General features: G+C 45.4%; 1 long non-coding RNA gene across 1 annotated transcript; it reads left to right on the forward strand.

Moving 5' to 3' along the window:
* The first annotated feature begins 8,899 nt into the window (after positions 1-8,899).
* On the forward strand, positions 8,900-9,884 carry LOC124702088. Its single transcript, XR_007002324.1, has 3 exons — positions 8,900-8,970; positions 9,132-9,175; positions 9,770-9,884. It is a non-coding gene; the product is annotated as an uncharacterized LOC124702088 (long non-coding RNA).
* The last annotated feature ends 17,230 nt before the right edge of the window (positions 9,885-27,114 follow it).

The following is a 27,114-nucleotide window of genomic DNA, read 5'->3' on the forward strand; positions in this document are numbered from 1 at the left end:
TCAGTGATAGAAAGGGGAAAGTAACGGTACATGTTTAGTGATTCACTCGGGATCAACGACACAATCATTTAGCTTAATGCTTTGGTTTGTATTGGTTTGCTTAATAATTGTTGTAACTCGCGGCTGTGGGAACAATGGTTAAACCAAGAGACTCTTGTCACGTCTGGCTTTAGAGGCAAGAGTATTTACGGATGTGTTGCTCACAAATCTCTTATCACTATTTTATTTACTACACATTTGTACTTCAGTTATACATATATGCATAGCTTCAGGAGAATCCTTGACCCTGGCCTATTTTCACCTATTGAACACAACCCAATCAAAGTAAACTAGATAGGTCCGGTAAATATAAAATCAAATCAACTAGCAAAGTCTTGTAGACATTTCATTGATTCTGTTTTAGCAGTGCTTTCCAAGGTTCGATTAAACCTAAGTCTTTTAGGGAGAAAGCTTATCATACTATAATCTATAATCCGGATCGAAGGTATCACCTATGTGTTTCCCCGTTGACATTAACTATAGTCTTTCCCCCAAAGGCCAATTGCATCAGCCGGTGAACAATCATCGCTGAGGAACCCTTGCACATCAAAACTTCCTGCAAGAATTCCTAGTTCGAGAACCCCCCCCCCCCCCCACACACACACACACACAACTTTTTGGTTCTCAACTCGTATATATCTTGTGAAGCGCCAACACACCCTCATGGAGGGTTCTACCTTTGATGAAAGTCGTTTGGCTCCGATGAATAGTCCTATTAAATAAGGGTGTAAGACAAATAGCATAGGTTCTTAGCTACGAACTTGAAGATAGTATTTATGAGAGAGATAGGTCTGAACTGCCAAATGTAGTCCGCCCTTTAACATTAATTTGGCATATGAGAAATGATCCCATAGTTAAGTCGCCACATGTCGACCATCCCTATGGAAAATTCTTTAAGAAATTAAAATATAGGAGACCTCAAGATTCCAAATAATCGTTAAAGAAAAGCACCGGAAGGCCGTTCGGACCTAGTGTTGAATCAGGCGTCATGCTAAGAAGCACATCATCGAGATCCTCCGTAGTGAATGTAAGTTCCAATGACGTATTCTCTTCCCAGAGATTTTACTATTGTGATGCCATAAGTTTGGGTTAAAAAGAGTACCTTGTCCTCCCACTCCAATCCCATAAGTCCATGGTACAACTGATAAATATGTTCCACTAGCGCTCTACCGTCCTCGATCTCCCCTTGATCTGTGACAAGACAAGCAATCACGCACTTACGCCTACTCTCATTTGCAATGGCATAGAAGTATGTCGTGCCCGTGTCTCCTTTAAGTATCCTCTACACCCTACTGCGCTATCTCTACTACTCGTCATCTATGTGATCAAGCATGAGGAGTTGGTCCTCCGGATGATATCTTTGGGCCCAAATATCATCCATCATATCCAAAGCAGCCACCTATATTCCAGTAGATTGGCCTTAAAGACCTAATTTTCCGTGCTCAGGTTGCCCCCAATCCTTAGGGAATTGTCTCGCATTTCAGGCAATGCACTGCCAGCGATCAATACCTCATTTATGTGGACCAATATCATTTAGGAAGCCTAGGAGCTTCCCTCCAACTAAGGTCCCCGAAGCCGGTCACCTGGAACCACTAGGTTTGGAAACAACACTTCGCCTACCATAGGATGGTTTGTTCCTCACTATCGAGAAGGAGCGGGCAGTGGTCCGACCCGATTCTTGTGGTAATCGTAGAAGAACTCAGAGAAACTGACCTCCTAGATGTGCGAAACAAACAGCCTATCGAGCATGCAACATATGGGGTTTAGTTGTTTTTTAGTCTAGGTGAACCGAGGCCCCCCAGTTTGACCAATGTGATACAAAGTACTCTCTCCGTCTCATGAAACATGCATGTTGAAAGTTTGTCTAAATTTGAATATAGTGTGAATTTAGATAAACTTCTGACATGTTTCGTGAAACAGAGGAAGTATATATTACAAAACATATATCAGTAAATATATAGTATCACTATGGGAACGCGCCGCGGTGCCGACGGCCAGATCCTGTGCCGACGGCAAAATATCGGGGCCGTCGGCACAGGGCCTGTTCCGGCCAGGCCAGCAGGCAAGCCGTCGGCACAAGTAAACTGTCGGCACAAGAAGGTCTGTGCCGATGGCAACCGTCGGCATAGTTTTGGCCGTCGGCTCAGCCTTTCCACCGTGACGGCGAGGTAACAACGTCAGGCCTATGCCGACGGCTTTGCCGTCGACACATATTTCAGCCCAGTGCCGACGACTTTGCCGTCAGCATAGCTATTTTCCATTTTACCACATTAATCTTCAAAAAATCATAACTAAATCATTATAATTCAGAAAAATACAAACAATATATCAAAATTCAGAAAAAAAATATCTATCTTGGAAAGATATCAAACTTGGAATATTGTAAATATCTCAAAAAACCTTCTCAAAATGAGCTATCATGTCCGATGTTTCATGGCTTTCACGTCGAACAACCAATGTTATGGCTAAAATCGTCGCATAGTTCGTGATAGTGTGCCCATATTGTGCACACATGTGCATATTGGGATGTCTTACGATGTTGCAAGAGGAAGTTTTCCATTTCATCGAACAAAAAAACCATTTTTCATTTTGGAGGTGTCGAAAACGGGGTGTTTTGTGAAACAACCACCAAATTAAAATTTCACATTGGTAGCAACACATTCTTCCAAAATACTAGACCACCTAAGATGGACAATTTCTCAACCGGTGTATTTGGAACCTTTCCGTCCATCCTTCATGAAAAAAACAAATTCCTGCCGAATCGGCACAAGGCCGATCTGATTTGAACTACAAGTACATGATATATTACTGAACATTTTTTGTAAAAATCATTTTTAGGTTCACAACATGCTATTTCATCAGAAATCCAGTGCAAGTTTAGCGAGCCTCGGCCCCAGGCAAAGGATCTTCATGCTGCCGTTTTGAATATAGATTGAAACGGGAATAACAAATTCAAAAACGATCCAAACAATATGAAATCTTCGAGTGGTGTCATATTATGTGTCATAGTTGCAAGGAAAAATATTAAAGTTGGAAATTTGCAAACATCATAAAAAAATCATTCACAAAATGAGCTATCACGTTCGAGGTTTCATGACATTTAGGTCAAACGACCAATGTTATGGATAGAAGCGCGGCATAGTTTGTGATATTGTGCCCATAATGTGCACACATATGCATATTGGGATGTCTTATGATGTTGCAGGGGAAGTTTTCCATTTCATCGAACGAAAAAACCAATTTTCATTCTTGAGGTGCCGAAAACGGGGTGTTTTGTGAAGCAACCACCAAATTAAAGTTTCACATTGGTAGCAGCACATTTTTCAAAAATACTAGACCACCTAAGATGGACAATTTCTCAACCGGTGTATCTAGAACATTTCCGTCCACCCATCATGAAAAAGAAAAATTCCTGCCAAATCGGTAGGAGGCCGAGAACTACAGGTACATGATATATTGCTCAAGATTTTTTTTAAAAATCATTTTTAGGTTCACAACAGTGCAAGTTTAGCGAGCCTCAGCCCTGAGCAAAGGATCTTCATGTCCGCCGTTTTGAATATAGATTGAAACGGGAATAACAAATTCGAAAAAGATACAAACAATATGAAACCTTCGCGTGGTGTCATATTATGTGTCATCTTTGCAAGGAAAATATTAAAGTTGGAAATTTGTAAACATCATAAAAAATCCTTCACAAAATAGGCTATCTCGTTCGAGGTTTCATGACATTTAGGTCAAACGACCAATGTTATGGATAGAAGCACAGTATAGTTTGTGATAATGTGCCCATATTATGCAAAAATGTGCATATTGGGATGTGTTACGATGTTGCAAGAGGAAGTTTTCCATTTCATCGCACGAAAAAACCATTTTCCATTTTTGAGGTGCCGAAAACGGGGTGTTTTGTGAAGCACCCACCTAATTAATGTTTCACTTTGGTAGCAACACATTTTTCAAAAATACTAGACCACCTAAGATGGACAATTTATCAACCGGTGTATTTGGAACCTTTCCGTCCACTCCTCATGAAAAAGATAAATTCCTGCCGAATCGGTAGGAGGCCGACCAGATTTGAACAACATGTACATGATATAATGCTCAAGATTTTTTGTAAAAATCATTTTTAGGTTCACAACATGCTATTACATCAGAGATCCAGTGCAAGTTTAGCGAGCCTGAACCTCGGGCAAAGGTTCTTCATGCCCGCCGTTTTCAATATGGATTAAAACGGGCATAACAAATTCAAAAACGATCCAAACAATGTAAAACCTTCGCCTTTTGTCATATTATGTGTCATAGTTGCAAGGAAAAATATTAATGTTAGAAATTAGCAAACATCACAAAAAATCCTTCACAAAATGAGCTATCACGTTCAAGGTTTCACGACATTTAGGTCAAACGATCAATGTTATGGATAGAAGCGCGACATAGTTTGTGATAATGTGCCCATATTATGCACACATGTGCATATTAGGATGTCTTAGGATATTGCAGGAGGAAGTTTTTCATTTCATCGCATGAAAAAACATTTTCCATTTTGAGGTGCCGAAAACGGGATGTTTTGTGAAGCAACCACCAAATTAAAGTTTCGCATTGGTAGAAACACATTTTAAAAAAAATAGACCACGTAAGATGGACAATTTACCAACCGGTGTATCTGGAACCTTTCCGTCCACCCCTCATGAAAAAGACAAATTCCTACCGAATCGGTAGGACGCCGGCCAGATTTGAACTCCATGTACATGATATAATGCTCAAGATTTTTTTTTAAAGTTATTTGTACGTTCACAACATGCTATTTCATCATAGATCCAGTGCAAGTTTAGCGAGGCTCAGCCCCGGGCAAAGGATCTTCATGCCCGTCGTTTTGAATATGGATTGAAACGGGCATAACAAATTTAAAAATGGTCCAAACAATGTGAAACGTTCGCGTGGTGTCATATTATGTGTCATAGTTGCAAGGAAAAATTTAAAAGTTGGAAATTTGCAAACATCATAAAAATCCTTCACAAAATGAGCTATCACGTTCGAGGTTTTATGATATTTAGGTCAAACGACCAATGTTATGGATAGAAGCGCAGCATAGTTTGTGATAATGTGCCCAAATTGTGCACACATGTGCATATTGGGATGTCTTACGATGTTGCAGGAGGAAGTTTTCCATTTCATCGCACGAAAAAACTATTTTCCATTTTGAGGTGCCAAAAACGGGGTGTTTTCTGAAGCAACCACCAAATTAAAGTTTCACATTGGTAGCAACACATTTTTCAAAAATACTAGACCACCTAAGATGGAAAAATTTTCAACCGGTGTATCTGGAACCTTTCCGTCCACCCCTCATGAAAAAGACAAATTCTGCCGAATCGGTCATAACAAATTTAAAAATGGTCCAAACAATGTGCTCAAGATTTGAACTATAGGTACATGATATAATGCTCAAGATTTTTTGTAAAAATTATTTTTAGGTTCACAATATGCTATTTCATCAGAGATCTAGTGCAAGTTTAGCGAGCCACAGCCCCGGGCAAAGGATCTTGATGCCCGCTGTTTTGAATATAGTTTGAAATGTTCATAACAAATTCAAAACGATCCAAAGAATGTTATGGATAGAATCGCGACATTGTTTGTAAAAACCATTTTTAGGTTAAAAATATGATATAGATGTCATATTTGGATTCCTCTCATTTTTTGATCAATTTAGACATATTATTTGTCAAATTCTGATTTACGGATTTAATGGTATTAATTATTCCATATTAAATAGAAAAGGAAAAAAATAAAATCATTTTATTGTCCATTTGAGTTCAAGATTAATATACTTATTTATTGTAGTTTATGTAGGTAATTGTTTGGAATTCAAAAAATGGAGATGTGCAACATCAAGAAATAGGGTTTAATATGATCGATGTGGAAGTATTATCATCAATGTGTCATTTCTTTCATGGAAGCTAATCTAGAAGGAATCCAGGGGTATATATGATGCCCCCCCACGGGGGCCTCACATAGATTAGCATCTCTCAGCCCTAGGATTTTACCTTCAATAAATCTCAGCCATCCGTTTTTTACCGTGGTGGTATAAAATAGAAATCCCACGAAGGAAACCCTAGCTGCCTGATGACCCACAAGTATAGGGGATCGCAACAGTCTTCGAGGGAAGTAAAATCCAAATTTATTGATTCGACACAAGGGGAGGTAAAGAATACTTATAAGCCTTAACAACTGAGTTGTCAATTCAGCTGCACCTGGAAAAGCACTAGCAACAGGGGTGATGTGAAAGTAGCAGTGATATGAGAGCAATAGTAACAGTAACACAGTAGCAGTAATATGAGAGCAATGGCACCAGAAAACAGTTGACATGTAGAACGAGTATATGATGATGAAAGATGGACCGGGGTTCCCAGCTATCTACACTAGTGGTAACTCTCCAATAACAAGTGTTGGGTGAACAAATTACAATCGGGCAATTGATAGGATTGAAATAGCATTAAGACAGAATATCAAGATCATTAATCATGTAGGCATGTTTTCCAATAATAGTCGTACGTGCTCGCAATGAGAAACTTGCACAACATCTTTTGTCCTACCAGCCGGTGGCAGCCGGGCCTCAAGGGAAACTACTGGATATTAAGGTACTCCTTTTAATAGAGTACCGGAGCAAAGCATTAACACTCCGTGAAAACATGTGTCCCTCACATCACCGCCATCCCCTCCGGTTGTCCCGATTTCTGTCACTTCGGGGCCATTGGTTCCGGACAGTGACATGTGCATATAACTTGTAGATACAATCTAAGCAATAAGTATAGAGCTTAAATCTAAGATCATGGCACTCGGGCCCTAGTGACAAGCATTAAGCATAACTAGATTGCAGCAACAATAACTTCATAAACTTTGTAGATAGACAATCATAACGTAACAATCCATCGGATCCCGACAAACACAACACCGATTACATCAGATGAATCTCAATCATGTAAGGCAGCTCATGAGATCATTGTATTGAAATACATGGGGGAGAGAATACCAACTAGCTACAGCTAGAACCCGTAGTCCATGGGGGAACTACTCACGGAGCATGATGGAGGCGATGGCGTTGATGGAGATGGCTTCTGGGGGCACTTCCCCGTCCCGGCAGGGTGCCGGGACGGAGACTTCTGTCCCCCGAATTGGAGTTTCGCGATGGTGGCGGCGCCCCGGAGTCTTTCTCGGAGTTTCGTCAAGAGTTACGGTGTTTTTAGGTCGAAAGGGATTTTATAGGCGAAGAGACGGCGCAGGGGGCACACGGGGCGCCACACCACGGGCCGGCGCGGGCCCAGGCCAGGCCGCGCCGCCCTATGGTGTGGTGGCCCTCTGGCCCCTCTCCGACTCTTCTTCGGTGTTCGGGACGCTTCCGGGAAAAATAGGAGGTTTGGTCTTCGTTTCGTCGAATTCCGAGAATATTGCCCGAACAGCCTTTCTGGAACCACAAACGAGCGAGAAAACAGGAACTGGCACTGTGGCATCTTGTTAATAGGTTAGTTCCGGAAAATGCATGAAATCATCATAAAGTGCACGCAAAACATGTAAGTATTGTCATAAAACAAGCATGGAACGACAGAAATTATGGATACGTCGGGGACGTATCACTGCCGTCCGCCTATCCCAGCCGCCGCCCCTTCTCCTCCCTTCCCCTTCTCTCGTCCTCGCCTCCTCCACCCGCAACCCCCGTCGTCGGGCAGCCGCCTCGCCACTCGAGCAGCAGCACACCATGGTATGGAGCGGCTAGGAGGAGCTTATGCGTGGTGGCAAGAGGAGGACAGGGCGTCGGATCGAGATCGTCCTCGAGCACGTGTGCTCATCGGGCGAGAACACCGAACCGTGGCGCGGCCGCTCACCGTAGTCTTGCAACGCTATCCTGCTCCGTTGTGTCCCCACCCTGAGAGGAACGGCTGGTGGCCGACCGGAGCGGCATAGCCCATCGGGCGCATTGCCGCCGCGCGGTGCGATGCCGCCGGAAGGAGCGCGGATGGCGGCCGGCAGGAGCAGCGCAGACTGCCGCTCGCACCGCCGCGGCGCGCCGTGATGTCGCCGGAAGGAGCGGCCGATCGAGCTCCGTCTGTCCTGCACGTTTCTACGCCCGTGAGATTCTCCTCCACGACCCCCACTTTGCTCCTGCTGCTTCGTCAATGATCTTACTGAAGGTACATATTCTGTATCCCAAGCTGCTCGTCCATGACTCATGTTGCAGCAGTTGCTCACTCATTCTCCTTGCTAATTCATCTCTCCAATCCATCCCAACACATCAACATCATCAAATCTCGTCTCACGCATTCATGGTGGGAATATATACAGCTCAAATATGTGGGGAATTGGGCGCTAATCGCGAAAGTGCCTCTTCTTTTATCTTTGTGTGCTCTTCTTTTGTAGGTATGAACTAATCTCCTTAATCACCGTATCCACCTCACCCGAATGGAACAAGGAGAAGCCTGCTGCCTTTTCTTTTTGGTAAAAAATTCCCCTAATCTATGCTTTTGCATTGTATTTTTACATAAATAGTATCCATTGTTCAAATCAAGTGTGCATCATTGTTGATAGGATCTGGGTGTCAACAACCGGTGAGAGGTTAGTTGAGGATAAATTGTTGGAGACGTATAGTGCAAAATATAAACATAGCAGAGTGTGATATTATAAATGCTATTTTCAAAAGTTCTAGATTGGGTTCTCTAAATGGGTGACTTGTTTTTTTGTTGGACCAATTCTTTAGTGAACACTAATGTATATTCCTTTAATATTCGTTCAAAGAAGTGGCATGACATATGTTGCAGATTGTTGAGGATCTTCAGTTCAAACGTTAGTTTTCTATCTTGATAGGTACATCAATTTTGTAAATCATGCTGCTCGATTCATGGCCCCCTCCTAGCAAGAATTCAGAGATAGGGCCAAAGTGACAATCAGGTGAGATGATGCACTTTTTATCTGTTAGGATCACACACTGATTCAGTTTGTTGATGAATATTGGTTCAAAATTGACCTTTACAGTCACATGTTTTCGTTTCTCAATCAGGACTCAAGAGTTAAGCAATATGAATACTAATTATTGTTTTATATACTTTTAGATTCTTTCCATGATGCTAGAAAGAGACAAGAAAATAACAAAGAGGTACAGTTCTGAACCTGTGTTCTATTTTCTTACCATATTACCATATGATATGTCCTTTTCACTAAACATGCTTATCATGATATTGTTATCCTAACTTTATACACTCAAGTCGAATGTACTTCTGTTTTGGGACATATGCGGAATTTTAAAACAATTTTGAGATGAAATTTGTGGCGCCGATGCTAGCTTGGTTAATTTTTTTCTCTTTCGGCAATTGCAAGGCTGCTGGCTGTGTTATAGAATTTTCTTTTTCCTAAAGAAATTTTCAAGCTTTGCTTGCTTGGCCATAGGCATTTTAAACTGTGGTACAAATAACTATGAACCAAGTGTTCCATACAATTTATTTGTGTCATAGTGCTATATATATGCACTTTGGATACAATAGTTTCATTCAAATGTCACCATCGTTTTCTTATTTCAGCGGCTTATGAGCAAATGCGCCTGATTTTTTTCCTGCAAGATCATATAATGTTACACATATGTGCTAATTCAGTAGAAGATAGTGTCAGTTTTACTACATTTCTCCTAACTGAGTCTTAGTTGGATACCATGCGCATTGTTTGCATATTTATTCCATTTTCTTCATAAATGCAGAATATTGATGGTTTTCTGGCTGTCCTGAATTTGTCTGGCAACAACTTCTCTCCCCAACTCAGTAGCGCATGATCGGGCGACGACGGTGCTTCTGTTTGCAGTAACAAGCATTGATGAGGATAGCTATCTACTCTTCCCAACTCAGAAGCTTCCGCTTGCAGTACATGGTTTTCACATGTGGTTCCATGGCACTGATAGGTAAATCCTATTTTATGCCCAACTTCTCTCCCCCAACTCAGAAGCTTCCATTTGCAGTACATGGTATTCACATGTTCCATGGCACTGATAGGTAAAACCTATTTTATGTCCAATACAAATTGGCACAGTAGAACATGATTAGGAGGACTGAGTTATCACTTTGGAGTTTGATAATTTTAACTTGGTCAATGCTTAATTTTGGCCGTGGTTCACATAGACTGGTAAAACTGATGTTCCTTTTCATTATTACTGCTGCTTTTTTTTTGTTTTACTCATTGCTTCAATCTAACATTATTATTTAAAAATATTTATCCTTACATTTGTTTCAGCGATTTTGTAGAAGTACGATCTCTTAGTTAGCTTTCCAGTCTTAATTTCGTTTTAACATGCACAGATCTTGCACTGCATATTCACTCTGTACTATATTTTATTCAGAATACACATGGTAGTTCGTATCTGAACTTTAGCATGATATTCACACTTTTGTTATAATTAATTTCTCGAATCCAATAAGATGTCTTGCATTGCTAATATGTGCGTTATGATTTTGTTGGCCAATGAAGATATTAGCAATTTCTGATTCACCGAATGTTTGCCATTTCTCAAATTTGGTCTTTTTAAAATAGTATTGTTGTTCTGTAGTGGCCTTTTGGGTGTCCATTTTCGATAAATACCCTCGGTTCTTTCCATTGCACACTAGAGAGCGATCTTTACATCAAACATTGGCACATAATTTCCATTACAACTTTTTGCTTGTCTTTTCATCTAGGGTTGAGCATATGTTATCTATGCTAAGTGGGGCTGTCCAGAATGGGCGTGTATAGATTATTCTCTGGAATGATACATATGCGTGAAGAAAAGGTACAATTTTGTTGTTTGGAGCAATTGTCTCTACCCAGTGAATTTGGAAGGTGGAAGCCATTGTCATGTTTTCTTGCGGTACGTACAATCTACCTAATTACTACACCATAGCGTTTATTCCATCTTAAATGGATCACCCTTAGATCAATATAATTGGCCTTGAACCTCCAAAATATTCCTTTGCCGGGTATCTTCAGTTGATTAGAGCTCTCCATAGCCTCCGAGTCTTCTGTGTGTAAAATATAGTTTTCCATTTCTCAATACAGAACTAGATTATTTTGTAGTGCCTTAAAGCTGAATCTAATTCTTGGTTATGTAAACAAGTTTTGGAGTATTTATTATGTGCACTGAAACTTACTTTTTTTTCCTATTGAAGAGGTTACTTGAGATTGAGTATGAAGGAAGAATTGTTGTCAATCCCTTGACCTATATAGTACTCTTTTGTTTCCTGTTCAGATGTCAAGTAATATAGCTATTTTTTTTCTTTGGTATAATTCATCGATTGGTATACTTGATTTCCTATACTGAAAGCGATTGAATTGTATGCCTTACCTGTTGATCAGTTTAAGCCCACTCGGCTTTGGTGAAGTTTTAGTAACTGATTATTGCTCTAAAAAATTGTGGTAGCATTTCTAAAAATGATCAAGGAATGAGGTTGCATGAGGAGCATGCACCTCTGCTTTAATCATGCATGTAAAAAATAATCTGCTTTAGTCATGTTGAACCATTTGTCATAGTTTATTTTGCTCTACCCATTGCTAACCTGATAATCAGAATTCAGGCTTATGCTGTCACGATTGTTGACTTATAGACTGCACTCTAGAGCTCAGGATTATGATTTGGAAGTTCCAACTTCAAACTAATACACCATTACTCATTAGTACTGTGTAGTGTACCATATGCTTGACAGTCTGCTGCTGCTGGTGTAGGTTGCGGAAGCTTGTATACAGACCATTTTGCAGTTGAGGCTGTTGATATTCATCAGAAAGTAAAATGCCAAGGAAGCATGGGAAAAGGCAAGGCATGACCACGTGGCTACCATACAAATAAGCAAGTGATCAAGCTGATTGATGATGAAATTGACCACACTCTTGCTGTGTGTGGTTCAGGAATCATATGGGCCGTAGATGCTCGACAGGCCACACGCTGTACACACCCATGGTCAACACAACAGTTAGAAAACTAGATCATGAAATGGTATTGCCATTGCTTTTGCTTGTCCGATATGTGCTACTTTGAGCTCTTTTCCTGCTTATTAATCTTCGTAGTTGCAACATAATTAATTGTTGAATGTCCTGTTTATTCTATATCCTGGTTGGCCAGCTATTAGCATTGTATTCTACAGCCTTATCTAAATCTATTCTATTAGCATTGTCGCCATTCCTGCACTTATTATTTTTTACTTCCATTTGTAGGTGACATGTGTCCCACTCCCATCATTTGAAATAATACTTTGTTTGCGCGGCAAGTTTTTTTTCCCAAAAGGGGATAGTGAGTTGCACTGTTTTTTAGCAACCTACACTGTTGGAACTTGAATCCAATTTACAAAGGAGGAACAACTCCTCCATTACCAAAACAAAGAATTTGCCACACTGGATCGTAATATACCAGCAAACCAACTGGAGCTTAGCCAATAGTACACAAACTTCTTACCAACGTGCCAAGAAACCATGAGTAACACCATCCCAGGGGTTATAGCGCATGCATCTGCTATGTCTGAGGTTTGTTGTTGATTCTTATAACTTTTTAATGGATTAAAATATAAGTGGCCTAAAAAGGCTGTGTTCTCTAAGCCTTTACTAAACTTTAAAAGTTTAACGATTGTACCTACTCCATATTGTCTTACTGCAACAGGGTATGGTAGCGGCGGGCGTGGGTCGTGAGCTGCTTCGGTCTCGCGGCCACGTGCACAGGTTGCGGGAGGTGCACCAGTTGGCTGGGATTGTGATCGGGTGCGAGGGTCTTCAGAACTGGAGCATGGACCTCCTCTCCTTCCTGCCGCAATAACTAACCACAATCCAAATGTTTCATTGTTCTCCCCGTTCAATATTTTAGCAAGTGTTTTCCTCATATGTTGAAGCTACATCCTTTTCTTGGTTTCCTAAATACCTCTTTTCCTCAGAGCAAGTTCACGAGTCTAAAAAACTTCTATGACATTACTGGTCTTGAGATATGCTCTTATAAGTTGCGACAATGCACTGCCAATATAGATGATTATTTTGGGGTTGCTTGCTTGCTTTTGTTGCTCTTGACAATATCAACAACTGTTAGTTGATGTAATATATTTTCCTCAAATTTCTTTGGTTGTATAACAAATGTTTTTTTTCTGTCTTTGTAATCTATTGCGGTTTGCTAGGTTTTGTAAAATCTAGGAAAGTTTGTTATCATTTTCCCACCTACACACGATACACACGCACTAGTGGAGAAGAGGCCTTTGGTCCCAAGCAAATGTCCCAGTGCTGAACCAAACCGGGTCCAATGGGGGCATTGGTCCCGGTTCATTTCTGCCCAGGACGACCCCACCCGCTGGAGCTTGTCCGGTAGTGGCCTTTGGTCCCGGTTTGTATTACAAACCGGGACTAAAGGGTCCACCGCAGGGCGCGGCAGGCCGTGTCAGTCGTGGGGAACCCTTTAGTCTCGGTTTGTAATACAAACCGGGTCCAAAGGCCCCGCCTCTGGCTATATAACCTTGCCCCTGCCCAAGTGTGAGCCACACTTGGCCATTTTTTCACTTTCTTCACAAGAGGGGTGTATTGCTCTCCTCTCTTCTTCACATGCACAAGAGGTGTTCGATGAAATGCTTAAGAGGATTTGCCACTTGAGTTTATACAAATCAAGCCACACTTAACTTGCTTTTTTCTTCTTCATCGAGGTTAACAACTTTATCCTTTTCATCTGCAATTGATAAAATGCATGTGTATATATATATCGTGATGTTCTGTAATGGTTTTGATCAGCTAAATTATATCATGCAGATGAATCGGCAATGGATGTACATTGCCGACGGTTTGACGAGTTCACTGCGGGCCTGGATAATTTTATGGCCGTGGCGGAGGCAAAGAAACATGGTGGCTTCATGTATTGTCCATGTGTGGACTGCAAGAATACCGTAAATTACGCTCACTCGAGTCTCATTCACAGCCACCTTCACGCGATCCGGTTTCATGCCCGAGTTACTATTGTTGGACCAAGCACGGAGAAAGAGGGGTTATGATGGAAGACAATGACGAAGAGGAAGAGGATGATGACGGTTATCCCAATTTCCACGAATACGATGATACTGCAGAAGGCAATGAAGACAATGAAGTAGAAGATCAAGAGGCACCGAGATGAGCCTCGCTGATGATGATCTTGGTCGGGCCATTGCTGATGCAAGGAGAGAATGTGAAACTGAAAAGGAAAGGTTGGCCTTCGACAAGATGATAGAAGATCACAACAAATTGTTATACCCAACTTGCGAAGATGGCCATAAAAAGCTAGGCAAGACACTGCTGGAATTGTTGCAATGGAAGGCAGAGAACGGTGTCACTGACTCGGGATTTGGAAAGTTGCTGACAATAATTAAGAGGAAGCTTCCGAGGGGTAACGAATTTCCCGCCAGTACGTACGAAGCGAAGAAGATTGTCTGCCCTCTAGGATTAGATGTGCAAAAGATACATGCATGCATTAATGATCGCATCCTCTACCGCGATGAGTACCGGAATTTGGATGCATGTCCGGTGTGCACTCGCATTGCGGTATAAGATCAGACGAGATGACCCTGGTGATGTTGAGGGCGAGCGCCCCGGGAAGAGGGTTCCTGCCAAGGTTATGTGGTATGCTCCTATAATACCACGGCTGAAACGCTTGTTCGAGAAATAAAGAGCATGCTAGGTTGTTGCGATGGCACAAAGAAGACCGTAAGAAAGACGTGATGTTGAGACACCTGCTGATGGCTCCCAATGGAGAAAAATCGATAGAGAGTTCCCAAACTTTGCACGGGATGCAAGGAACTTACGGTTTGGTCTAAGTACGGATGGCATGAATCCTTTTGGAGAGCAGAGCTGCAGCCATAGCACCTGGCTTCGTGACTCTTTGTATATATAACCTTCCTCCTTGGTTGTGCATGAAGCGGAAGTTCATTATGATGCCAGTGCTCATACAAGGCCCGAAGCAACCCGGGAATGACATTGATGTGTACCTGAAGCCATTAGTTGAAGAACTTCTACAGCTGTGGTCTCTAGTAGGTGTACGTGTGTGGGACGAGCACAAGCAGGAGGAATTTGACCTAAGAGCGCTGCTTTTCGTAACCATCAATGATCGGCCTGCTCTTGGTAACATTTCGGGACAGTCAAACAAGGGATACAATGCATGCACGCACCTGTTTACATGAGCTCGAAGGTGATTATTTGGAAAAATGTAAGAAGGTCGTGTACCTGGGGCATCGTCGATTTCTTAGGCTTACCCATCCCGTAAGAAATAAAGGCAAGCATTACAACGGTGAGGCTGATCACCGGAGGAAGCCTCTCCATCGTGATGGTGTTGATATATTTGGTATGGTCAAGGATCTAGATGTAATATTTGGAAAGGGTCCTGGCGGACGGTACTGTTCCGAATGACGATGCCGGACACGCGCCCATGTGGAAGAAGAAATCTATATTTTGGGATCTACCCTATTGGGAAGTCTTAGAGGTCCGCTCTTCAATCGATGTGATGCACGTGACGAAGAATCTTTGCGTGAACCTGCTAGGCTTTCTGGGCGTGTACGGGAAGACAAAAAATACACCAGAAGCACAGAAGGACCAGCAACGTAGGAAAGACCCCAAAAAACTGCATGAGAGAGTTAAAGGACGTCATTACTCCAGCTACGCTCTTACAAAAGCAGGGAAGGAAATATTTTTTGAATGTCTGAGCAGTATCAAGGTCCCGTCTGGCTTCTCCTCCAATATAAAGGGAATAATAAATATGGAGAAGAAAACATTCCAGAACCTGAAGTCTCATGACTGTCACGTGATAATGACATAGTTGCTTCCGATTGCATTGAGAGGGCTTCTACCGGAAAATGTTCGACTGCCCATTGTGAAGCTATGTGCATTCCTCAATGCAATTTCTCAGAAGGTAATAAATCCAGAAATTCTACCGAGGTTGCGGAATGATGTGGTCCAATGTCTCGTTAGTTTTGAGCTGGTGTTCCCACCATCCTTCTTCAATATTATGACACATCTCCTCGTTCACCTGGTCGATGAGATTTGCATTCTCGGTCCTGTGTTTCTACACAATATGTTCCCCTTCGAGAGGTTCATGGGAGTCTTAAAGAAATATTTTCATAACCGTGCTAGGCCAGAAGGAAGCATCTCCAAGGGCTATGGAACAGAGGAGGTCATTGAGTTCCGTGTTGACTTTATTCCTGATCTTAAGCCGATTGGTGTTCCTGAATCGCGACATGACGGGAGACTAAGTGGAAAAGGCACGCTAGGAAGGAAATCAATGATATGTAGGGATGGGATTTCTTTCACTCAAGCACACTACACAGTTCTACAAAGTTCCACCTTGATGGCTCCGTATATCGGTGACCACAAGAACTTTCTACGCTCCCGGAACCCGGGCGGTCGAACGATTGGATTAGACGTGAACACATGTCGACTTTCGGCGGTTGGTTGCAAAAACATCTCCTGAATAACAAAGATATTGAAGATCAGTTGTACTTGCTGGCCCGGACACCATCTTCGACTCGTAGTGACTTTCCAAGGGTACGAGATAAATGGGAATACATTTTACACGATCGCCCAAGATAAAAAGAGCACCAACCAAAACAGTGGTGTCCGGTTTGATGCAATAATGAATGAAGGCCCAAATGACACATATTATGGTTACATAGAGGATATATGGGAACTTGACTATGGACCTTCTTTTAAGGTCCCTTTGTTTAGGTGCAAATGGGTCAACAAAACAGGAGGCGGGGTTCGGGTAGACAAGTTGTATGGAATGACAACGAGTGGATCTCAACAATCTTGGGTATAGAGACGAACCATTCGTCCTAGCCAAGGATGTGGCCCAGGTTTTCTATGTGAAGGATATGTCTACCAAACCAAGAAAAAGGAAACATAAGGAAACAAATACATCAAACTATGAGCCAAAGCGCCACATAGTTCTTTACGGAAAAAGAAACATCGTGGGAGTGGAGGACAAGACAGACATGTCGGAAGATTATAATCAGTTTGATGAAATTCCACCCTTCGAGTGAACATTGATCCAAGCATCAAGTAAAATGATGAAGATGCTCCATGGTTACGGCCGAAGAAGATTAATTAAATGATGAAGATGCTCCATCATCAAGTTAATTGAAGAATGTTCATGGCACAAATGAGTATCTCAACATGGCAATCAATTTCCCATTTATTTTTGTGTAATCATGTAACTGTATGTAAGATATTAAAAGTGGAGATGCGCCACGGGAGATTTCCCAACCCTTTCCCCAACACCGTTAGATGAGATGTAGTCGTTCGAGGGCTTGCAGGAAAAAATTCCAAGCCGCAGTTTCTGAAGATGCCGTAGGGCGTGTGCACCAACGACATCTTCGAGAAACTGCGCCACGGGAGATTTCTCAACCCTTTCCCCAACACTGTTAGATGAGATGTAGTCGTTCAGGGGCTTGCAGGAAAAAATTCCAAGGCGCAGTTTCTGAAGATGCCGTAGGGCGTGTGCACCAACGACATCTTCGAGAAACTGCGCCACGGGAGATTTTCCAACCCTTTCCCCAACACTGTTAGATGAGATGTAGTCGTTTAGGGGCTTGCAGGGAAAAATTCCGAGGAGCAGCTTCCGAAGATGTCGTAGGGCGTGTGCACCAACGACATCTTCGAGAAGCTGCGCCACGGGAGATTTCCCAACCCTTCCCTTCATCTATGGGAATGAAACTCTGCTTGGCTTGTTGATCTGCTTGGCAAGGCGTATCGATGCTCCTTTTATAGGCACGGCACCTCTTCTACTTTGTCTTGTTCCTTCGACAGGGCGTCGTGCGCTACATGCTTTATCTCATCGAGCAGTGCGTCCACCCATGCGTTCTTATCCTGCCGACATCTTTAGTCCCGGTTGTACCCACCAGCCGGGACTAAAGGTTACCCACACGTCCTTATCCCACCGACAGTTTTGTTAGATGACACAAAAAAGGATCTTTAGTCCTGGTTGTACCCACCAGCCGGGACTAAAGGTTACCCACACGTCCTTATCCCACCGACAGTTTTGGGCGCCAACTGCGTTCTTATCCTGCCGACATCTTTAGTCCCGGTTGTACCCACCAGCCGGGACTAAAGGTTACCCACACGTCCTTATCCCACCGACAGTTTTGTTACATGACACAAAAAAGGATCTTTAGTCCTGGTTGTACCCACCAGCCGGGACTAAAGGTTACCCACACGTCCTTATCCCACCGACAGTTTTGGGCGCCACTGCGTTCCCGCCTATTTTTCTTCCCGCGCTTTCCATCGCTTCCCGCCTCCGTCCTCCCGCCATTTTTTCACTATATATATGTTGGCTTGGCCTCCATTTACATATCACATCTAGACTCATATCTGCAAACCTCATCACCAGGTCACATGGCTTCCATCGTATCTCTAACCCTCCGGGAGGCGGAGGCGCTTTGCGCGTCGAACTACCCCTGCCCGCCGGGCTACCGCGTCCCTACCGGCTGGTTGCTGAGCGTCGGAGGCGTACCGGTCCCTCCTGTCCCTCTAGGTGTGGTGCGCGAGATGGCCATCACGAACCACTACTACTTCGAGCTCACACCAGAGCAGCGGAGGAATCCCCAGTGGCATCCTGACTACAGCCCGACTTGGGAAAGCTTCTTCATCAATCGGCGTGAGAGGGCGCTCGCCAGGCACGAGGAGGGCGGCCCGCCTCCTTCGAACTTCAACGAGGCCGGCCGTCGGCCGTGGTGGCGCGACCGGACTCTCCAGGGCGTCATGGCCCACCGTGGCCCCCGCCTGCGCTACCCTCAGTCCCAGCCCACGCGTGCTCTCCCGCCGAGGTTTGACTACCGCGACCCCGATGCCGGCGACGATGATGACGGCGACTACGACGACTACGGTGGCGAGTACTATAGGGCTAGGCACGAGTATGACTGAATGACTCGAACAGTCGAATCTGGCCATGTATCTTAATTAATTTTCAGTTGAGCTAGGCACGAGTACTATCTGGCCATGTATCTTAATTAATTTTCAGTTGAGCTCTGTACTTTAATTCCACATGAAATCTGGCGGGAAACTTTTCTCATCATCAGCGTCTGCCACAATGACTTTATTGAAAATACAATTAAAATAGATAAACAACTAGTCTAGTCGATCTACTCGTCGTCGGAGGTTGTCTCGGTCCAAATGTTGTCCCACCGAGGGTCGTTGTCGGCCCAAGTTGTATTCGGGTTGTCGAGCTCGAACACGGCGACGGCCCGACGGTGGCGCCTGTTGGACCTGCGTTGTGCCCGGAGGTCAGCGAAGAACGCGGCGGTGTTGTCGACGTCGTTGGGGAACTGCGCCCTCCACTGGCGCATCAACTCCTCGTCGTGCTCGGCGATTGCGATCCGGCGCTGCACCGGCGGTGGCGGCGACGGTCCTCGTCGTCGACGAGGCACGGCGTCGGCGCGAGGAACTCCGCCTCCTCTAGCGATTCGACGTCTGGGAAGTTCATGTCGCACCGTGGCCGCCGAAATCGCCATGCGGCCGCGTCGTAAGCGCGCGCCGCTAGCTCCGGGGTGTTGTACGTGCCGAGGGTGAGCCGGAAGCCACCGGCGCGCATCTCGGCGTAGAACCTACCATTCGGACGCGCTCGGACGCCACGGAAGCCGGACGAGCCGCGACGGCGCGGCGGCATCCCGGCGACGAATGAACGGAGGCGACGGCGACGTGTGGTTCCGCGCGCACGCGGCGCTTTATAGCACAGCGACGCGGCAAGTTTGGCGACAGGTGGCGCGGGGAAGCGGCGGGGCGTGGCACGTGGAAGCAGCGGCGACAGGTGGCGCGGGGATGCGACGGGGCGTGGCACGTGGAAGCGGGATCTACACGTCGCACGGCGGTGGCGGCGGGGCGAGGCACGTGGAAGCGGCGGCGACACGTGGCACGGGGAAGGGACACGTGTGGCGGTGGCGGTGGTGGGCAGTACACGGCGGTGGCCCGTACATGGTGGTGACGGTGGTGGCCAGGCGGTGGCGGTGGCGACGGTGGCCTGTACATGGCGGTGGCGACGGTGGCCAGTACACGGCGGTGGCGACGGTGGCCAGTACACGGCTGTGGCGACGGTGGCCAGTACACGGCGGTGGCGACGGTGGCCTGTACATGGCGGTGGCGGTGGTGGGCAGTACACGGCTGTGGCCCGTACATGGCGGTGACGGTGGTGGCCAGGCGGTGGCGGTGGCGACGGCGACGGTGGCCAGTACACGGCGGTGGCGACGGTGCCAGTACACGGCGGTGGCGACGGTGGCCTGTACATGCATGGCGGTGGCGGCGGCGGACACGTGTGACAGTGCGGTGGCTTTTTTTCATTTGAAATAAGGCGGGAATGAAACTTTTTTAAAAAAGTGGCCTTTGGACCCGGTTTGTAATACAAACCGGGACTAAAGGCCTTTTTTGCGCGCGCAGCGAAAACGCAGCAAAAATGGCCTTTAGTCCCGGTTTGTATTACAAACCGGGACCAAAGAGCGCTGGTCCCGGTTTGTAATACAAACCGGGACCAAAGGGGGGCAGTATAAAAGAAAACACTTCGTCTCCGCGGAGACGAAGCAGTTGTGCCGCCAGGCTGCCGAAATCGCCGCCGGCCGCTTCGTCATCGCCGCCGCCCTCCCGCGCGCCATCGCCACCGCCCTCCCGCGCGCCATCGCCACCGCCGCCGCCGCCACCCGCGCCGTCCGCCGCCCTCCTCTCTCTCCGCGCGCGCGCGCACGCGTTGGCCGCGCGCCCGGCCCGCCGCGGCGCCTCCTCGACCGCCGGCCACCGCCACCGCTCGCCTCCGCCTCCTCACCGTCGACCTCCGCCGCCGCCGCCGCCACCGCGCGCGCAGGTATGGCGCCTCCCTCCTCTCCCTCCTCCGGCCGGCCGACCGGCGGCGCCACGGCCATGCATATAGTTTCAATTTTTTGTTTTTTTTGTTTTTATATATGTTAGATTAATTAGTTTAGTTACAAAATAGATGATTTGTAAATTAGTACATAATTTGATTTAAATTAGTTACAAAAATAGTTAGTAAATTAGTTACAAAAATAGTTAGTAAATTAGTTAGAATTGAAATAGTTAGTTTGATTTAAATTAGTACATAGTTTGAATTAGTTTAGTTACAAAAATAGTTAGTAAATTAGTTAGAAATAGTTAGTTTGATTTAAATTAGTGTAGTTATTAATTAGAAAAAAATTAACAAAATAGATTCATTTATGTCGGCGCCGCCCCCCGCGCGCGCCGACGACTTAGACCGTGGCGGTGCCGAGTCCGTAGCGGTGCCGCCGCGACATAGACTTAGGGTCGCGAAATAGAGAAAGAGCGAGCGAGGAGGAGCGCCGAGTCCGTGGCGGTGCCGGTACTACCGGCGCCCCTGCCGACGCCCCCAAAACAGGGTCATTCAATTCCCGCTACCGCTCCCGCTGTCGTTCCCGACCCCCGATCCGGATCGATCGATCCGGGGTCGTGGAACGCGGTTAGTACAAAAGGAGTGAAGTTTTTTATTTAGCACAATATCATGTTTTTTATTTATATGTAACGCCATTTTCAGTTTTCTGCATTATCCTTAATTTGATCATATGATGGTTCCTATGTATAGCTTGCAGGTCGTTGTAGAAAGCATGGACAGAGATGAAATTCAAGAAAATTTCATGGAGGAACTCATAGCAAACGGTACTCTGGATGATCGCGACGACGATGTTATTCCAGATGATGGCGGTGACGATGTCACCGCAACTTATTTGAATGACTCCGGTGAGGAGCGGAGAATATTGAGGAAGAAGATCCTAGTGGCGGCGGTGAGGAACAAGATCATCATAATGGCTCCCGAACTGTAGTTATCACCGAGGTATATAAATTAATTAAGCCGCTGTTGATCGACTAGATGCATTAACTAATTAAATTGTACTGACTATGAATTATTTCTTTTTTAGCCCTCCGGATCGATCACTTCTTCTGTAAAGTCGAGGAAGCGAGGCCCGGCCAAAAAGTTGGATGACGGTGTTAGGCACGATATCACCCACATCGAAAAGGATGGTAAACCGATTGCTCCAGAGAAAGGTGCAAAGGCATTTATAGCTCAATGCGGAGTGCTTGTTAGGGACCACGTCCCGAACACCGTTCGAGAATGGCACAAGCCGAAGGGACTAGTGCTTGTCTGCAGAGGAAGAAGCTCAAGGTCTTTATATCGATGATGTAGCCAAAAACAGCATTATGAACAAGCTCATGTCACATTTCAACATAGTACCCGAAGAGGGGGGTGACGCTGAAAAGGCCAAGATGGAGCAGGCCCTTGATACGTCTCCAACGTATCGATAATTTCTTGTGTTCCATGCCACATTATTGATGTTATCTACATGTTTTATGCACACTTTATGTCATATTCGTGCATTTTCTGGAACTAACCTATTAACAAGATGCCGAAGTGCCGATTCTTTGTTTTCTGCTGTTTTTGGTTTCAGAAATCCTAGTAAAGAAATATTCTCGGAATTGGACGAAATAAAAGCCCGGAGGCCTATTTTCTCACGAAGCTTCCGAAGTCCGAAGACGAAAGGAAGTGGGGCCACGGGGAGCCAAACCCTAGGGCGGCGCGGCCCCCCTTGGCCGCGCCGCCCTGTCATCCGGGGCCCCTGTGCCCCCTCTCGACTTGCCCTTCCGCCTACTTAAAGCCTCCGTGACGAAACTTCCGGTACCGAGAGCCACGATACGGAAAACATTACCGAGACGCCGTCGCCGCCGATCCCATCTCGGGGGATCCCGGTGATCGCCTCCCGCACCCGCTCCGGAGAGGGGAATCATCTCCCGGAGGACTCTACACCGCCATGGTCGCCTCCGGAGTGATGAGTGAGTAGTCTACCCCTGGACTATGGGTCCATAGCAGTAGCTAGATGTTTGTCTTCTCCCCATTGTGCTATCATTGTCGGATCTTGTGAGCTGCCTATCATGATCAAGATCATCTATATGTAATTCTATATGTTGCGTTTGTTGGGATCCGATGAATAGAGAATACTTGTTATGTTGATTATCAAAGTTATGCTTATGTGTTGTTTATGATCTTGCATGCTCTCCGTTACTAGTAGATGCTCTCGGCCAAGTTTTTACTTTTAACTCCAAGAGGGAGTACTTATGCTCGATAGTGGGTTCATGCTCGCATTGATACACGGGACGATGATGAGAAAGTTCTAAGGTTGTGTTGTGCTTGTTGCCACTAGGGATAAAACATTGATGCTATGTCTAAGGATGTAGTTGTTGATTACATTACGCACCATACTTAATGCAATTGTCTGTTGCTTTGCAACTTAATACTGGAGGGGTTCGGATGATAACCTCGAAGGTGGACTTTTTAGGCATAGATGCGGTTGGATGGCGGTCTATGTACTTTGTCGTAATGCCCAATTAAATCTCACTATACTCATCATGATATGTATGTGCATTGTCATGCTCTCTTTATTTGTCAATTGCCCAACTGTAATTTGTTCACCCAACATGCTCGTTCGTCTTATGGGAGAGACACCTCTAGTGAACTGTGGACCCCGGTCCAATTCTCTTTACTCGAAATACAATCTACTCGCAATACTTGTTTTTACCGTTTTCTCTCGCAAACAATCATCTTCCACACAATACGGTTAATCCTTTGTTACAGCAAGCCGGTGAGATTGACAACCTCGCTGTTTCGTTGGGGCAAAGTACTTTGGTTGTGTTGTGCAGGTTCCACGTTGGCGCCGGAATCTCTGGTGTTGCGCCGCACTACATCCCGCCGCCATCAACCTTCAACGAGCTTCTTGGCTCCTCCTGGTTCGATAAACCTTGGTTTCTTTCTGAGGGAAAACTTGCTGCTGTGCTCATCATACCTTCCTCTTGGGGTTGCCCAACGAACGTGTGAAATACACGCCATCAGCCCTCCGCGAGTTTGGCAAGAAGAAGATGGCCGAACTATTCAAGAACCACAAGAAAAGATTGCGCCGCCTTATCAAGATAAAGAAGACTCCGGACAGTGAGAAGGTAAAAAATCACTGGGAAGAATTCGTGAAGTACAGCACGGAGTCGAAGAATTTAAGAGAAGGTCGGAAATAAATAAGGCAAATGCTGCGTTGAAGCTATATCACCAAATTCGGGTCCGGTGGATACAGGGCTAACCGTCCTAAGTGGAAGGCAGCTGAGGCGAACCGACCAGTAAAGGGATCAGATTAGGGACACACGGTTGGATCGAACGGTGCAAGGAGTGGTTCTACGGGATTGGGGGAACGTTGGATCCGGAAACAGGGAAGTGCATCTATAAGAAAGCTCATCTGAAGGTTCCCATTGATGCCCTGGAAAGAGCACATAGGGACGTGGAGGCGGGGTTGTTCCAGCCCGAAAGAGAGAACGATGAGCTGACACGCGCCGTTAGGAACAAAGAACACGCCGGACGAACACGAGGCACAGAAGGCTCCGTTCCCTGATAAAAGCCATGAGAGGAGGAAGGCAAGGGAAACAGACCGCCTGGCTAACTTAGAGGAGGGTATGAGCACCATGAAAGCCCAATTAACCATGGTAACCCAAGTACTTACATCTCGGATGGCTCGGGGGCAGGCTGTAGATACTCGCATTGCTCAATGCCCTCGCCCCGCCGCAATCTCAACCACACCGGAAAAGCAGCGTGGCTTCCTCTCAGCAGGTGGATAATGATGATGATGATGACCAGGTGGTCGAGCCTCCTCGCTACCCCCGTGGATGATCTCACCGAGAGTCGTCCTTGTGAGCTGCATGTTAAAGTTTTCAACCTATCCTTCAAGGCGGCGGTCGGCATCCTCTTACCTACAAGGTCTTACCATTGCCGTCCGGTCCAAGACGACTTTGCTCGTTGTGATGGTGGATGAAGTGTTGAGAGATTATGAGGGGTTGGTGCTTGAGCACCCCGCAGGTGAAGATGGGGAAATCAAAGAACTCGGGAGAAGCCCGTAGAACCACCGTGCAATGGCGGAAGGAGAACATTGTGTTTCCGGGTGAGAAGCCAACAAGCGGGCCACCTCCGCCTCCTCCGCCACCTCGTGCAGTCTCCTCCGCGTGATGATTCTCCTCTCGCGCGATGATGATTCCCCTATCCATGACCAGTCCGCTCCGCGTGAAAATACTCCGCCGCCTCCTCCTCCTCGTCGGAGACTCCACCGCCTCCACTTAAGCAAAAGAGGAAGCGGTCCGCGGCACCTCCTACTCGCTCCGAAGAGATCATCAACTCCAATGAGGGCACGAGACTCCGCAGTTGTTACCACATGAGCGGACCGAAGAGCAAAAGGCGTTTCTTGCGACGAAGAAGATGTTTATTCCACCGCGGACAGTGAAGCACTTTGCCGAGACGAGAATGAAGAGACCCGAGCCGAGAGCTGATTATGACCGCTCTCTTGGACAGATCCTCTAGAGCGAGCAAAGAAGCAAAAAGTCGCCCAGCCTTGGACAAGCAGGACATTCGGGCCACACCCCACTTCATCGTGGAGCCATATCATGATCCAGAGACGGCATCGATGATCGAACGGGCGGCTAGAGCTCAGGGAGCATCAGTTGAGTACGAAGATTACTATCCAACGGCTCAAGTGGTAAACAAGTATAAATACGGATCTGATCTCGTCAAACCTGGCGAGCTCGCGCGTCTAGGGACTCAGATGTGAAGGTTGCATGAATGGTACCTGAAAGCCTGTCGAAGAGGTGAAGCCTACCTCACGGTGTATCTTAGAGATGAGCATTACTTACGGGGGAAAGACGAGATAAACCTTGAGTTAGAAGAACTGTTTCAGTTATTCAATCAAGACGCCCTCGACAAAGCTGTCATCAGTTGCTACTGCCTGTAAGTGATTTATTTGTGTAATTAAGTTTGTAGCTCATTCATTTGCACTAACAATTATCCTCATTATATTCTTTGTGTACGCTATACATTTAATTATGTAGAATGAAGAAGCTGGAATACAAACGAGGCAAGCTCCTACCGCTGGGGTTCATAGACCCAAACACAGTTCATGAAGTTACGGTTCGAAACTTCGCCAACGACACAGAGGACAACATCGTAATGTTTTTAGAGAAGCAAGCAGACAAAGAGGATATATTCTTTCCCTACAACTTCAAGTGAGTGTTATATATAACATACATTATGCTTGTGCACCTTCCACTTTATTCTCGTAATCATTGAGCTATGCTTGTGCAGATTCCACTTTATTCTCCTAATCATTGATCTTCCCCTTGGAGTCGTAAAAGTCATGGACTCGAAACGTAAAGAATATGCGGAATGGGCGGACATGGCTGCCATCCTCCGTAGGTAGTTTCAATCAATTTCGTATTGGCATCTTCATCCGTTCTAATTCGAAGATATCATCAACTAATCAATTACTCATTTACTCATTATTTTTTGCCGGGCAGGGCTTGGAAATGGTTCATCAATACTGTTCCGGGTAAATGGAAACCGGAGCTTACATTTGAAGATTACCCTGTAAGTAGTACTATATATATAGCTATGTCCGTGAAACTTTATATATGATATTTACTTTCAATACGATGCTTGATTATTAGTTTGATCGAACTATTTTTTCGTAAAGTGTATGAGGCAGGAACAAGGGAATAACTTATGTGGATACTACGTCCGCACCTTCATGCGTGACATGGCCTGTCCCAAGGGTGGGGATGCCCGTATACACCACACTCGTGTACGATAACAAAATTTCACAATTAATCTTAATTAGTACCATCTATTGTATTGAGTTCCATTCATATATTGATCTCCCTTTTTAAATATAGATGATACGCCTGCGGGACACTCTCATAACAGAGGATCAAATAAAAGCAATTCAAGAGGAAATCGCGGGATTCTTTATTACCGATGCCCTTACCCCAGGTGGAGAGCACTATCGGCAGATCGTGACGGCGGAGGAAATTCGTCGAGGAGATGTTGTATTGTAAATATGCATGCATTACGTGTACTGTTGACGATGCCGTGTACTGTTGACCATGTCTATATATATTCATGACGATTTTTTGTGGTTTCTTGAATGATATATATGCATTGCTGAAACTCTGCCGCGGCAGAGAAACGCCCTGTTTCTCTGCCGCGGCAGAGAAACGCTGGTACAGCCTAAACCTGTGCCG

This window comes from Lolium rigidum, chromosome 3 (genome assembly GCF_022539505.1).
Source record: "Lolium rigidum isolate FL_2022 chromosome 3, APGP_CSIRO_Lrig_0.1, whole genome shotgun sequence".
Classification (NCBI taxonomy): Eukaryota; Viridiplantae; Streptophyta; class Magnoliopsida; order Poales; family Poaceae; genus Lolium; species Lolium rigidum.